Genomic DNA, 15,965 nt, shown 5'->3' with positions numbered 1-15,965 from the left:
CATAGTCAAGTTTAATGCCCAACTTAGCGCACCAGGTTTCACCTCATCAGCTGTGAAGTTAGAGCCATTGTCAGTGATGATACTATGCGGAACACCACAATGGTGGACTATGCCTGATATAAAATCGATCACTCATCCGGCCTTAGCTGTTTTAACTGGTTTGGCTTCTATCCAGTTAGTGAAGTTATCTACCATGACCAATAAGTATTTCTTTTTATGGCTTCCCCTTTAAGGGGTCCTACTATTTCAAGCCCCCAGACCGCAAAGGGCCAAGTAATGGGGATTGTTCTTAATGCGGTGGGAGGCATGTGGCTCTGATTGGCGAAGAGTTGATAGCCCATGCAACGTTGGACAAGGTCTTGAGCGTCAGCTCGAGTCGTAGGCCAGAAAAAACCAGTCTGGAACGCCGTGCTTACAAGGGCGCGGGCTACAGCATGATGACCGCCCAACCCGGCATGTATCTCTGCCAAGAGCTGTCATCCCTCCTCTTCAGAGATACACCTTTGAAGGACTCCAGTTGTACTTCTTTTATATAGTTCAGCTTCGTGTACTTTGAAGGCTTTGGAGCACCGGACTATGCACTGCACTTCATTTTGATTATCGGGGAGCTCTTGCCTATTAATGTAGGCCAAGTAAGGTTCAGTCCAAGGGGCGATAACCGCCATGATCTCATGAGCGGAGGGTGTTATCTCGATATCCGAACTCCTGACATTGTCCGCATTGTGTTCGGCGGTTGGGGGTGTGATTAGTTCTGCATTGCCCTTGCCGCTCTCGCCTTGCCATACCACGAATGGCTTAAAGAGCCGCTCCACGAAGGTGTTGGGTGGCACGGGGTCGCATTTAGTGCCCATGCGAGCAAGGATGTTGGCTGCCTGATTACTTTCCCGGGCGACATGATGGAACTCAAGTCCGTCGAACCGAGCTAACATTTTCAATATGGAGTTTCGGTATGCCATCATTTTTGGGTCCTTCGCATCAAATTCTTCGTTGACCTGTGAAATTGCGAGGTTCGAATCCCCGCGTACCTCCAAACGTTGTATGCCCATGGAGACGGCCATACGAAGACCGTGCAGTAGCGCCTCGTATTCGGCCGCATTATTAGAGTTTGTATACATGATTTGTAACACGTAGTGGACTATGTCCCCAGTGGGGGATGTGAGGATTATGCCAGCCCCCAGCCCGGCCAGCATTTGGGAGCCACAGAAATACATGACCCAATTAGAATAGGAGTTGTACTCTTTAGGGAGTTCGGCTTCCGTCGATTCGGCTATGAAGTCGGCCAACACCTTGGATTTAATAGCCCTGTGTGGCTTGTATATGATTTAGGATGGTAATAGCTCGATGGACCACTTTGCTATACGGCCAGGCGTCCCTGTTATTAATGATGTCATTCAGTGGCACCTCGGATGCCACCATGATTGAACACTCTTGAAAGTAGTGTCGAAGTTTGCGAGACGCCATAAAGACTGTGTAGGCTATTGATATGTCTCCATCGTATCTACTTTTCCAAACACTTTTGCCCTTGTTTTGGAATCTAACTTGCATGATTTGAATGAAACTAACCCGGATTGACACTGTTTTCAGCAGAACTGCCATGGTGTTATGTTTGTGCAGAAACAAAAGTTCTCGAAATGACCTGAAAATCCACGGAGATTACTTTTGGAAAATATAAAAAATACTGGCGAAAGAATCATGGCCAGGGGGCCCACACCCTGTCCACGAAGGTGGGGGCGCGGACCCTACCTCGTGGGCCCCCTGGATGTCCACCGACCTCAACTCCAACTCTATATATTTGCTTTCACGGAGAAAAAACACAGAGAGAAAGTTTCATCGCGTTTTACGATACGGAGTCGCCACCAAGTCCTAATCTCTCTTGGGAGGGCTGATCTGGAGTCCGTTCGGGGCTCCGGAGAGGGGGATTCGTCGCCGTCGTCATCATCAACCATCCTCCATCACCAATTTCATGATGCTCACCGCAGTGCGTGAGTAATTTCAGCGTAGGCTTGCTGGACGGTGATGGGTTGGATGAGATTTACCATGTAATCAAGTTAGTTTTGTTAGGGTTTGATCCCTAGCATCCACTATGTTCTGAGATTGATGTTGCTATGACTTTGCTATGCTTAATGCTTGTCACTAGGGCCCGAGTGCCACATCATTTCAGATATGAACCTATTGTGTTTTCATGAATATATGTGAGTTCTTGATCCTATCTTGAAAGTCTATAGTCACCTATTAGGTGTTATGCTCCGACAACCCCGAAGTGACAATAATCGGGATACTTCTCGGTGATGACCGTAGTTTGAGGAGTTCATGTATTCACTAAGTGCTAATGCTTTGGTCCGGTTCTCTATTAAAAGGAGGCCTTAATATCCCTTAGTTTCCATTAGGACCCCGCTGCCACGGGAGGGTAGGACAAAAGATGTCATGCAAGTTCTTTTCCATAATCACGTATGACTATATTCGGAATACTTGCCTACATTACATTGATGAATTGGAGCTAGTTCTGTGTCACCCTATGTTATAACTGTTACATGATGAACCGCATCCGACATAATTATCGATCACTGATCCAATGCCTACGAGATTTTCACATATTGTGCTTTGCTTATTTACTTTACCATTGCTACTGTTATAATTACTACAAAACTGCTATCGTTACTTTTGCCACTGTTACCATTACTATCATACTACTTTGCTACTAAATACTTTGCTGCAGATACTAAGTTATCCAGGTGTGGTTGAATTGACAACTCAACTGCTAATACTTGAGAATATTCTTTGGCTCCCCTTGTGTCAAATCAAGAAATTTGGGTTGAATACTCTACCCTCGAAAACTGTTGCGATCCCCTATACTTGTGGATTATCAAGACTATTTTCTGGCGCCGTTGCCTGGGAGCATAGCTCTATTCTTTGAGTCACTTGAGATTTATATCTGCGGATCACTATGAGGAACTTGAAAGACGAAAGAACTATTATTTTTCCCACAACTACGAGGGAAGGTAAGGAACTGCCATCTAGCTCTGCACTAGATTCTCATTCTGTTTTGAGTAAGCTTGCGACACCTAAACCTGCTACTGCTATGAATTCTGATATGTCGCATGTTATTGATGATGCCACTTCTGCTATGCATGATACTTATGATGAAACTACTTCTATGCTTGATACTACTGTGGCATTAGGTGAATATCCTGATGAACAACTTGCTAGGGTTAGAGAGAATGAAATTATTGATGATGAAATTATTGAAGATAGTGATGATGAAGGTTCTCCCCCTAAGTATGAATTGCCTGTTATTCTTGAGGGTTATGTTATGGATGAAGAAACTGCTAGAGATCTTCTTGCTTCCAATGATAGATCTAATATTAAGAAGTTATTAGCTAAACTTAAACAGAAAACTTTAAATGCTAGAATGAAATATGACTCTGCTTTTGCTACTTGACCTATCTTTGTTACTGATAAGGATTATGAATTCTCTGTTGATCCTGAAATAATTATTTTGGATGAATCTGATCCTTTTTATGGCAATAAATCTGAAACTGTTCTGGCACATCTTACTAAATTAAATGATATAGCCACCCTGTTCACTAATGTTGAGAAGTCTCACTATTATTATATCCTTAAGATATTTCTGTTCTCATTAAAGGGTGATGCTAAAACTTGGTTTAATTCTCTTGATCCTCATTGTGTGCGTAGTCCCCAGGATATGATTTATTATATCTCTGCAAAATATTTCCCTGCTCATAAGAAACAAGATGCCTTGCGGGAAATATGTAATTTTGTGTAAATTGAAAAAGAGAGTCTCCCACAAGCTTGGGGGATGCTTCTCCGATTACTTAATGCTTTGTTTGATCATCCTCTTAAGAAAAACGAAATACTTGATATCTTTTATAATGGACTAACCGATGCTTCCAAGGACCACTTGGATAGTTGTGCTGGTTGTGTTTTCAGGGAAAGAACAGTCGACCAAGCTGAATTGCTATTGAATAATATGTTGACTAATGAAAATAATTGGACTCTTCCTGAGCCAATTCCTGAGCCAATTGAGCCATCTCCTGAGTCTATTCCTAAACCAACTTCGAAGAAAAGGGGAGTTCTATTTCTCAGTCCTGAAGATATGCAAGAGGCAATGAAATCAATGAAAGAAAAAGGTATTAAAGCTGAAGATGTTAAGAATTTACCTCCTGTTGAAGAAATACATGGTCTTAATGTACCGCCTATTGAAGAAACACTTTGTCTTGATAACCCGACACAGGTAGTAAAGGTAAATTCTCTCTATAGATATGATAAGGTTGAAATCCCGTCTACTAAATTTCCTAGCCAATGTTTAGATGAATTTGGTGACTTTATGGCTAGACAAGAAAGTTTCAATGCTTATGTTGGTAGAGAATTAAAGAGTAATGCTTACATGATTGGACGCTTGAGTGATTATATGGCTAGAGTTAAAGGTGAACTTAAACTCATTAGCAAATATGCTTCTATGGTTACCCCTCAAGCAGAACAAGTACTTAAATATCAAAGTGATTTGCTCGATGAATTAAATAATAAACATGATTTTTTTGTTAGAGTGGCTACTAGAACTGGTAAAATGACCCAGGAACCTTTGTATCCTAAAGGCCACCCTAAGAGAATTGAGCAAGATTCTCAGAGAAATAATGTAGATGCACCTAGTCCTTCTAAAAAGAATAAAAAGAAAGATGATAGGACTTTGCATGCTTCTAGTGAACCTGTTGTAAACACACCTGAGAATCCCAATGATATTTTAATTTCTGATGTTGAAACACAATCTGGTGATGAACATGAACCTAGTGATAATGATAATGATAATGTTCATGTTGATGCTCAACCTAGCAGTAATAATGATGTAGAGATTGAACTTGTTGTTGATCTTGATAACCGACAATCAAAGAATCAATGTTATGATAAGAGAGACTTTGTTGCTAGGAAGCACAGTAAAGAAAGAGAACCATGGGTTCAGAAACCCATGCCTTTCCCTCCTAAGCCATCCAAGAAAAAGGATGATGAGGATTTTGAGCGCTTTGCTAAAATGATTAGACCTATCTTCTTACGTGCGCTTAACTAATATGCTTAAAGTTAACCCTTATGCTAAATACATGAAGGATATTATTACAAATAAAAGAAAGATATCGGAAGCTGAAATTTCCACCATGCTTGCTACTTATACTTTTAAGGGTGGAATACCTAAGAAACTTGGAGATCCAGGAGTACCAACTGTACCATGCTCCATTAAAAGAAACTATGTTAAAACTGCTTTATGTGATCTTGGAGCCGGTGTTTGTGTTATCCCTCTCTCTATATATCATAGACTGGAATTGAATAAGTCTATACCTACTAATAGAGCGAGGTGCGTTTCTCCAATTTTTTCATCCGTTCACCGCCGAAAAGTTTTTTCCCTATCCGAGGTGGTACTAAATTTTTGTGCATCTATCCGCTATATAAAAAAGGTTTGTCCAGAATTCTAAATTGGGCCATGCGCGCTCCTTCCCAAAAAATCCGGCCTAGTAATTATACTGCCCATGTAGTTGGAAAGACCTTATTTTGGTGCACAGTGCAGCAAATAATTCACAGGTCGCCCAAGACTAGGACTGCCCATTTTTTATTTTTTGAATGTTCTGTTTATATTTATATTTTTCTATTCCTTTCTCTTTCCTATTTATTTTCCATATTTCCCATCTTTATTTTAATTTTCCGTGACCTAAGAATTTAAAAAAATACTCCGAATTTCAATTTGTGTTTGAATATTCAAAAAAAAAATCATAATTAAAAAAACTGTTTTAAAAAATATTCGAAACTTTTGAAAAATATTGTTTTAGAATTTTTTTAACATTTAAAAAAATGCTCCTTTTGTTTTGAAGAAAATTGTGTTTTTCAAAATTGTTTGTGATTTTTTTATGAAAATCAAATTTTATAAAATCTTCCACATTCAATGAATATTCTTATTTTAGCGAAATATTCACAAATACATAATAATGTTTGCGTCAAAAAATTTATTTTCTAAAATTGAACTAAATGACCCTTTTAAAAAAATCAAAAACATTTTGTTTTTATAAAAGCTTGATGTTTTCAAATTATTGTTTTTGAATTTCAAAAATTATTACCATTTCTAATCTTGTTCATGTTTCTTCCAAATGTAAATAGAATTTTCAAAAAAAATTGTTCGCATATTTCAAAACTGGTTGGGATTTCAATTTTTTAACATTTCCATGAATATTCGGCAGTTCATATTTCTTTGAATGTTCAAAAAGAATCTAATAATATTTCAAATCTGACTCTAGAATATTTTTCTTAATATGCACTTGCCATTGGTCAGCAGCGCGTGTTTGTCCTATGCTCGTTAGCAATAAATTAAAGAAATTGTAGGCATGTGCCAATAAAGTGAATATGTTGTTTGGCTCTACTTAGAAAAAAGTGAGCATATGAGCGCTAAAATAATAAAAGAGAATAAATTGTCATAAAGAAGGAACATTCATCCGGTTATGCCGTCGTGGGAGAGAATGGTTGAAGCATTTGTGTCCCGAACATCGCCGCGCATCCACCTAATGAGGAGGCATGCACAATACTGAGATGGAGGCGGACCAAGAGGAAAAATGGCACGAGTTGGATGATCACCGCCACGCCAACCAATCACATCACTATCTAGATTTCGCAGGCCAAACATGTCCAACAAGAAGACCACAACTCCTTGCTCTGTCACCTACTATTGTGGAGACCATTTTTGGTGGACACATCAATTATCTTTCACGTTGCTTATTGCAACAAAAATATCTCTCCCGCTGCAACGCACGGGCATATGTGCTAGTTGACACCTACTAAAATATCTTTGCAAATGGCTGATAAATCAACTGCTATACCTGTCGGTGAGGATGTGCTTGTTGTGGTTGCAAATGTCACTATCTTAACAGACTTTGTTATTCTTGATATTCTCGAGGACGATAGTATGTTGATTATCCTTGGTAGACCCTTTTTGAATCCTGCAGGGGCTGTTATTGATTGCAACAAAGGCAATGTCACTTTTCATGTTAATGGTAATGAGCATATAGTACACTTTCCGAGGAAACAACCTCAAGTTCATAGCATCAATTCTATTGGAAAAATTCCAACTATCATTATTGGAGGTTTTGAATTTCCTCTTCCTACTGTCAAGAAAAAAAATGATATTCTTATTATTGGGGATGTTCATATCCCCGTGAGGTAAACTAGTGTTATTCGAAATTTCTCCGGTTCCATGTTATTCGGAATGAGTTTGTTAACAAGACTTGATCAACCTTGTTAGTGGATTCCTTTTGATGATCATGAGATGGATGAAACTAGAAGGCACAACCTTCTGTACCCTCTTTCTACTTTCTGATATTTAGATTAAATAAAGAAAAAATAGTATTATCTGCCTGTTTTTTGAATTATCCATGCACTAAAAAATATCCTAGAAATAAAAGTTCTCCAAATGACCTGCAAATTTAGTATGTTTTTTTCTGGAATATTAAAAATTTCTGGCACTGAGAAAACAGCAGGGGGAGCAAGCACCTGGCCACGAGGGTCTAGGGCGCCCCCACCCTTACAGGGCGTGCCCCCTGCCTCGTGGGCCCACGGTGGCCCCCTCCACTTATTCATGTACCCACACACTCCATCTTCCTCCCAAAAAAATCCCCATCCAGCTCAAGCACGAGTTCTAGCTCACTTTGCTGTGATTTTTGGTCTCCTTGCTCAAAGCTCCATCACAAAACTGCTTTGGGAGATTGTTCTTTGGTATGTGACTCCTCCAATGGTCCAATTAGTTTTTGTTCTAGTGCTTTATTCATTGCAAATTTTTGCTGCCTAGGTGACCCTGTTCTTGAGCTTGCATGTCAAATTTATGAGGTCCCATGTAATTCTAATGCATGATATAGGCTCTAGGCACTTGTAGGAGTAGTTGCTATTAGTTTTTTTGAGTTTGATTCACTTTTATTTTGAGTTACTAATTCAGAAATTTTCAGAAAAGGATGAAGAGAGTTTTGAGGGGTTCTTCTAGCCAAGGCTCCAAGGATAAACAAGCTAAGGAGAAAGAAAAGGCCAAGTATAATCTTCCTCGCGTAGCGGAAGTAAGGCCGTGTGAGTGGCCTTGTGATAATTTCTTGAGAGCAGCCATGATTTATGAAGACTTTTATTCTTTCGCTGATAATGCGTGCCTCACCGACTTCCTCCATGATCGAATCGAACAGTATCTCTTACTCACCAATACTTTCGTGCAAAACTTCTACTATTATCCTAAGAATTCACCTCCTTCAGTAGCTTTTCATTTATATGATGAGGCTAAGGAAATGTCATTACATAAATTTTGCGCGGTTTGTAGAATTCCCTTTGAGGGCGGCTTAGAGGAACCACATCATAAAGATGTGGATGGTTTATTGATATTATTACTGTAGGGGAATCGAGGAAGGTTTCCGATGCAAGAATCAATAGCATACATTTTCCTGTTTTACGTTACTTTGCCAAATTTGCTAGTCGATGTTTAGTTGGTCACGGAAACTGTGGAAACCTTAGTGTTCCTGATATTATTATTTTGTTCCATGCTTTATTCCATGATAACTCTTTTAGTATGGGTGCCATTATTGCTAAACGATTAAGCCTGAACCATACAAAGGGCCCCATCTTTGGAGGTATCTATGCTGCACACTTTGCTAGACATTTCGAGATACCTATTAGGCATTTTGAGAAAGAGGAGACACTGCTGCCTCTTGCCTTTTTTAGATTACAGGAGCATGGTAGCGCATGAGTTTATTGTTGACAATGATGATAAGATGTTGCTGTATAACCTGAGATTTAATAAGAAACACAAAGAGATTATTACCCTGCCTGCACCTTCTTTGTTTGAGTTAACTGCAGGCCATTACCTCGTCTTGCTGTCGGCAGTGTATGCGCAACGAGGCCAGACATCAAATCCAGAGCCTGAGCCGGAACCACCACTGGACCCTTATCGTCCATCATCTTATCAGTGAGATCTGGAAGAGATCGCCGGTTAGTGGTAGTACAATGACACTCCTCAGTACACCGGCGAGAGTAGCCGTGGTCCTTGGGCATAGACCAACTTAGGCCAAAAGCCTAAGCTTGGGGAAGTACGTATATCTCACCGACATTACATTCATGTTTAGAAACTTATTCTAGTTTTTGGTGCTCATACTTTTTCATTGTACTATCCATGCTAGTTCAATATCTTTTTCTAGCTTTCTTCTTGTGTGTTTGATTAACCTTAAGAAAAACCAAAAAAATTAGTTAGTTTAATTTCCAAGCTTGTAGTACTAACTAAAAAGAAAACCCCAAAAGATTTCTCGTTCTTCTTTTGCTTGTTGGGTGCTTTCCCGTGTAAATAGTTTTATTTTCTTTTCTTTCCTTTGGGGGTTGAGAGGAGAAGACCATAATGAAAATCCTTAGTGTCTCTTATATGCATGATTGTTGATTTAACAAAGAGCCCATATTACCTTGTCTTCTCCCTTGAATTGAATGCTTGCAGATTCTAGCTTAGTCCAATGCACGTGCACTATTATTATTATACACATCGTTCAGTCGTGCTAGTGGAAGGCAATAATGACGATATATGATGGACTGATTGAGATGAGAGAAGCTGGTATGAACTCGACCTCTCTTGTTTTTGTAAATATGATGAGTTCATTGTTCCCGATTCAGCCTATTATGAATAAACATGTTTGCAATGACAATTAGAGACTATAGTTGCTTATTCCATGCTTAATTAGCTAGGAGCTTATAATGGTTTACCTTGCGTGCCAACATGCTATTAAAATGGTTGTGATGTGGTATGATAGGGTGGTATCCTCCTTTGAATGATTCGAGTGACTTGACTTGGCACATGTTCACGCATGTAGTTGAAACAAAATCAACATAGCCATCACGATATTTATGTTCATGGTGGATTATGTCCTACTCATGCTTGCACTCAGTGTTGATTAATTTTAATGTATGTTCATGACTGTTGTCGCTGTCTCAGTTGGTCGCTTCCCAGTCTCTTTCTAGCCTTCACCTGTACTAAGCGGGAATACTGCTTGTGCATCCAAACTCCATAAACCCAAAGTTATTCCATATGAGTCCACCATACCTTCCTATATGCGGTATTTACCTGCCGTTCCAAGTAAATTTGTATGTGCCAAACTCCAAACCTTCAAATGAAATTCTGTTTTGTATGCTCGAGAAGCTCATGTTTCAACTAGGGTTGTCTGTATCTTCGATGCTAGGTGGGTTATTCTCAAGAGGAGTGGACTCCGCTCCTCATTCACATGGCTGGTAACCGGGATGCCCAGTCGCACGATCTAAAAGATCAAAGCAAATCAAAATAATTAAACAAAACTCCCCCAAGGTTGTTGCTAGTTGGAGGCACTCGTTTTTTCGAGCAAGCCATCGATTGATGCTTGTTGGTGGTGGGGGAGTATAAACTTTACCACTCTGTTCGGGAACCGCCTATAATGTATGTAACATGGAAGATATCGAGATCTCATAGTTGTTATGTTGACAGTGAAAGTATACCGCTCAAAATGTTATTCATCTCTATTTTAAAATCGAGCTCTGGCACCCCTACAAATAGATGCTTCCCTATGCGAAGGGCCTATCTATTTAGTTTTATGTTGAGTCATCACCCTCTTATTAAAAAGCACCCGCTAGAGAGCACACTATCATTTGCATTCAGTACTATTAGTTTATGTTGGGTATGACTTGACTGGATCTCTTTTACCATGAATTACAATGTTTAGTCAACCCTTGATCTTTAAAGGTGCTCTGCATTTATGTTTTGTGGTCTCAGAAAGGGCTAGCGAGATACCATCTTCTTATATCATACTATGATTGTTTTGAGAAAGTTTTGTGATCCGAGATTTATTATTATTGCTCGCTAGTTGATTATGCCATTGATATGAGTAAACATGAGACCTAAGTGTTATTGTAAATATGGTTAGTTCATAATCTTTGCTGAAAACTTGAATGCTGGCTTCACATATTTACAACAACAAGAGCAAACAGAGTTTGTAGAAGTTTTTCTTTATCACTTTCAGTTTGTCAACTGAATTGCTTGAGGACAAGCAAACGTTTAAGCTTGGGGGATTTGATACGTCTCCATAGTATCTACTTTTCCAAACACTTTTGCCCTTGTTTTGTACTCTAACTTGCATGATTTGAATGAAACTAACCCGGATTGACGATGTTTTCAGCAGAACTGCCATGGTGTTATTTTTGTGCAGAAATAAAAGTTCTCAGAATGACCTGAAAATCCACGGAGATTACTTTTGGAAAATATAAAAATACCGGCGAAAGAATCAAGGACAAGGGCCCACACCCTGTCCACGAGGGTTGGGGGCACGCCCCCTCCCCCTGGGCGCGCCCCCTGCCTCGTGGCCCCCCTGGATGTCAACCGACCTCAACTCCAACTCTATATATTGTCTTTCACAGAGAAAAAAAACAGAGAGAAAGTTTCATCGCGTTTTACGATATGGAGCCGCAGCCAAGCCCTAATTTCTCTCGGTAGGGCTGATCTCGAGTCCGTTTGGGGCTCCGGAGAGGGGGATTCGTCGCCTTCGTCATCATCAACCATCCTCCATCACCAATTTCATGATGCTCACCGTAGTGCGTGAGTAATTCCATCGTAGGCTTGCTGGACGGTGATGGGATGGATGATATTTACCATGTAATCAAGTTAGTTTTGTTAGGGTTTGATCCCTAGTATCCACTATGTTCTGAGATTGATGTTTCTATGACTTTGCTATGCTTAATGCTTGTCACTAGGGCCCGAGTGCCATGATTTAAGATCTGAACCTATTATGTTTTCATGAATATATGTGAGTTCTTGATCCTATCTTGCAAGTCTATAGTCACCTATTATGTGTTATGATTCGACAACCCCGAAGTGACAATAATCGGGATACTTCTCGGTGGTGACCGTAGTTTGAGGAGTTCATGTATTCACTAAGTACTAATGCTTTGGTCCGGTTCTCTATTAAAAGGAGGCCTTAATATCCCTTAGTTTCCATTAGGACCCCGCTGCCACGGGAGGGTAGGACAAAAGATGTCATGCAAGTTCTTTTCCATAAGCACGTATGACTATATTCAGAATACATGCCTACATTACATTGATGAATTGGAGCTAGTTCTGTGTTACCCTATGTTATAACTGTTACATGATGAACCGCATCCGACATAATTATCCATCACTGATCCAATGCCTACGAGATTTTCACATATTGTGCTTTGCTTATTTACTTTACCGTTGCTACTGTTACAATTACTACAAAACTGCTATTGTTACTTTTGCCACTGTTACCATTACTATCATACTACTTTGCTACTAAATACTTTGCTGCAGATACTAAGTTATCCAGGTGTGGTTGAATTGACAACTCAACTGCTAATACTTGAGAATATTCTTTGGCTCCCCTTGTGTCGAATCAATAAATTTGGGTTGAATACTCTACCCACGAAAACTGTTGCGATCCCCTATACTTGTGGGTTATCACCTATCTTCTGATAGTGCAGGTATCAGGATTCACAAGGTGTAAGGACCTCCGATACATAGTAAACGAGTTTTTGGGTGGGAAATTTATGTCCCTCCTCCCCTCACTCAATGACGAGGATGGCTTACTACTTGGTTAGTTGCCGAAATGTATAATAACATAGGCTCTCCAACGCCGGGTGCGGCCAAGATTGGGTTGCTTGTGAGAAGGGCCGTTAGTTCTTCCAATCCGGCTGTGGCTGCATCCGTCCACTTGAAGTTATGAGTACGGCGCAATAGCTTGTATAATGGTAATGCCTTTTCTCCTAATTTGGAGATAAATCGGCTCAAAGCCGCCATACACCCAGCTAATTTCTCGACCTGCTTTAGGTCTGTTGGCGTGGACAATTGTGATAGAGATTTTTGCTGGGTTCGCCTCAATTCCTCTATGGGAAACAATGAACCCTAGAAACTTTCCGGCTGGAACTCCGAAGACACATTTTTCCGGATTAAGCCGGATGTCGTATGTTCGGAGATTGTCGAAGGTAAGGCGAAGATCATCCACTAGTGACTCCACGTGTTTTATTTTAATGACCACGTCATCCACGTACGCTTCACCTATTTTTCCTATTTGTTTTTCCAGGCATGTTTGAATCATGCGTTGGTAGGTAGCCCCGACATTCTTAAGTCCAAAGGGCATAGTGTTGAAGCAGAAGGGACCGTAAGGGGTGATGAATGCGGTTGCAGCCTAGTATGATTCCTTCATCTTGATTTGATGATATCCGAAATAGGCAACGAGGAAACACAACGAATCATGTCTTGCAGTTGCATCGATAATTTGGTCAATGCGGGGCAATGGGAAAGGATCTTTGGGGCAAGCCTTGTTGAGGTCTTTGAAGCCATCACACAGGCGCCATGATTTGTCCTTTTAAGGGACCATCACCAGATTGGCTAACAAATCCGGATGTTTGATTTCCCTAATGAACCCAGCCTCTAGTAACTTGGCTAGCTCTTCTCCCATTGCTTGACGCTTGGGTTCGGAGAATCTCCGTAGTGTCTGCTTTACGGGCTTAAACCCCTTGATTATATTGAGACTGTGTTCGGCCAGTCTTCATGGGGTGCCGGGCATATCTGATGGATGCCAAGCAAAGATATCCCAATTCTCGCGTAAGAATGCGTGTAGGGCGGCGTCCACTGCCGGATCCAGTTGTGCCCCGATGGATGCTGTTTTATTGGGGTCCGTCGGGTGCACTTGGAATTTTATTCCTCAGCTGGTTTGAAAGAGGTGGACTTCGATCTCTTATCAAGGATTACGTCATCCCTATCCACCGTAGCTCGTAGGGTGGTTAACTCTTCTGCCGCTAGGGCTTCAGATAGTGCCTCGAGGGCCAAGGATGCGGTCTTGTTTTTAGCACGCGAAGCTTTATCCAGGTCGCTTGAGATTGTAATGATTCCATTAGGGCCGGGCATTTTGAGCTTCATGTACCCATAATGGGGTATGACTTGGAAGCGTGAGAAGGCGTCCCGGCTGAGGATAGCGTGATACCCACTGTTGAAGGGGACCACATGATAGAGCAACTCTTCAGATCTATAGTTCTCAGGTGTGTCGAACACCACATCCAGTTTAATTTTTCCCGAGCAGTGTACCTCTCGGCTTGGGATAATACCCCGAAAGGTGGTATTAATTTGCTCGATGTGTGACCTATCCATCTACATCTTATCAAGCGTGTCCTCGTAGATGATGTTAAGTCCATTGCCGCCGTCCATGAGCACTTTGGTAGCCGGGAACCATCTACGATGGGGTTTAACACCAAGGTGGCAGGTGCTCGGATGGACCGAGCCTTTGGTTCATCTTCGGCCGTGAAGGTTATTGCCGTGTCGTTCCATGGGCTCAGTTCGGTAACTTGATGGACCTCGGCGAGGTCGCGTAGCACCCGTTTGCGCCGGTTGTTAGAGGAAAAAGTCTCAAAGACTGTCAAGATGTTGAGATTGCCCTTCTCCGGTGAATAACCTTCTTGGGTTGTGGTGAGGATTGACTCCCTACTTTTTGCTACCTGTCGGAGTACCAAACATGCCCGGAGGCTATGGGTTGAGACTGTGTGCGGAGTAGTATGTATCAGGTAGGGTTTGTCCAATAGTTCTTCAAGAACGGACCTATGTCCCGTGAAGGGCTTGTTCTTCCTAACCGCTGCCCGATTGTCGGGTGACCCACCGAGGTATGTTCTTTTAGCCCGGGCCGCACTCTGCATCGAGGTGGCGGGCTCCAGTTGAGTTTTCTGGGCCCTCCATATGCTTTCCATCGCACAGTACTTTTGTACTACATGTGATAACTCCATGAAGCTCTGTATGTTTTGGTGGTCGAGGACATTCAATATCCCTTCATCTATGTAGTTATGGTGGAAGGCCGAAACGACTCCATTGTCCGAACAGTCCGTCATCTTGTTTTTAACAAGCAGGAATCTAGCCCAAAAGTGGTGGATCATTTCCTGGGGCTGTTGTCGGTGTCAAAACCGGCAGATCTCTGGTAGGGTGTCCCGAACTGTGCGTCTAAGGCTGATGGTAACAGGAGGCGGGGGATACAATGTTTACCCAGGTTCGGGCCCTCTCGATGGAGGTAATACCCTACTTCCTGCTTGATTGATCTTGATGATATGAGTATTACAAGAGTTGATCTACCACGAGATCGTAGAGGCTAAACCCTAGAAGCTAGCCTATGATTATGATGGTTGTTGTCCTACAGACTAAACCCTCTGGTTTCTATAGACACCGGAGGGGGCTAGGGTTACACAGAGTCGGTTACAGAGAAGGAGATCTACATATCCGAATTGCCAAGCTTGCCTTCCGCGCAAAGGAGAGTCCCACCCAGACACGGGACATAGTCTTCAATCTTGTATCTTCATAGTACAACAGTCCGGCCAAACTATATAGTCCGGCTGTCCGAGGACCCGTTAATCGAGGACTCCCTCAGTAGCCCCTGAACCAGGCTTCAATGACGATGAGTCCGGCGCGCAGATTGTCTTCGGCATTGCAAGGCGGGTTCCTTCTTTGAATACTCCATAGAAGATCTTGAACATGAGGATCGTGTCTGGCTCTGCAAAATAATTTCCATATACCACCGTAGAGAACACAATATTCCACAAATCTAATCTACTGACAACTTTTCATAGCGTGACATCACGCCACGGCCCAGTCATTATGCGAACCATTTTTCTCAACCTGCCACCGCACATACCGCGAGGCGGTTTTATTGGCACGTCTTGTCGAAGTAGAGATCATGTCCCCTTATCACGGGATTCTCATCAATACGGGTGTGGGTAACCCAACCGCGCCATCAATCGCGGCGCTTGGGGAATAAGCGATTTTATGGGGCAAGTGGGGAGCGCAGGATCCCAGCTGCCTCTATGAGGGGATAAGGTCTCCCCTTCTCACCCACGCCTTCTTCTTCCTCTGCTCATCCATTCCCCCTCGCTCGAGCTCTAGCACCCAA

The sequence above is a fragment of the Triticum dicoccoides genome, chromosome 1B (assembly GCF_002162155.2).
Source record: "Triticum dicoccoides isolate Atlit2015 ecotype Zavitan chromosome 1B, WEW_v2.0, whole genome shotgun sequence".
NCBI classification, from domain to species: domain Eukaryota; kingdom Viridiplantae; phylum Streptophyta; class Magnoliopsida; order Poales; family Poaceae; genus Triticum; species Triticum dicoccoides.
This window is presented reverse-complemented; position numbering follows the sequence as displayed.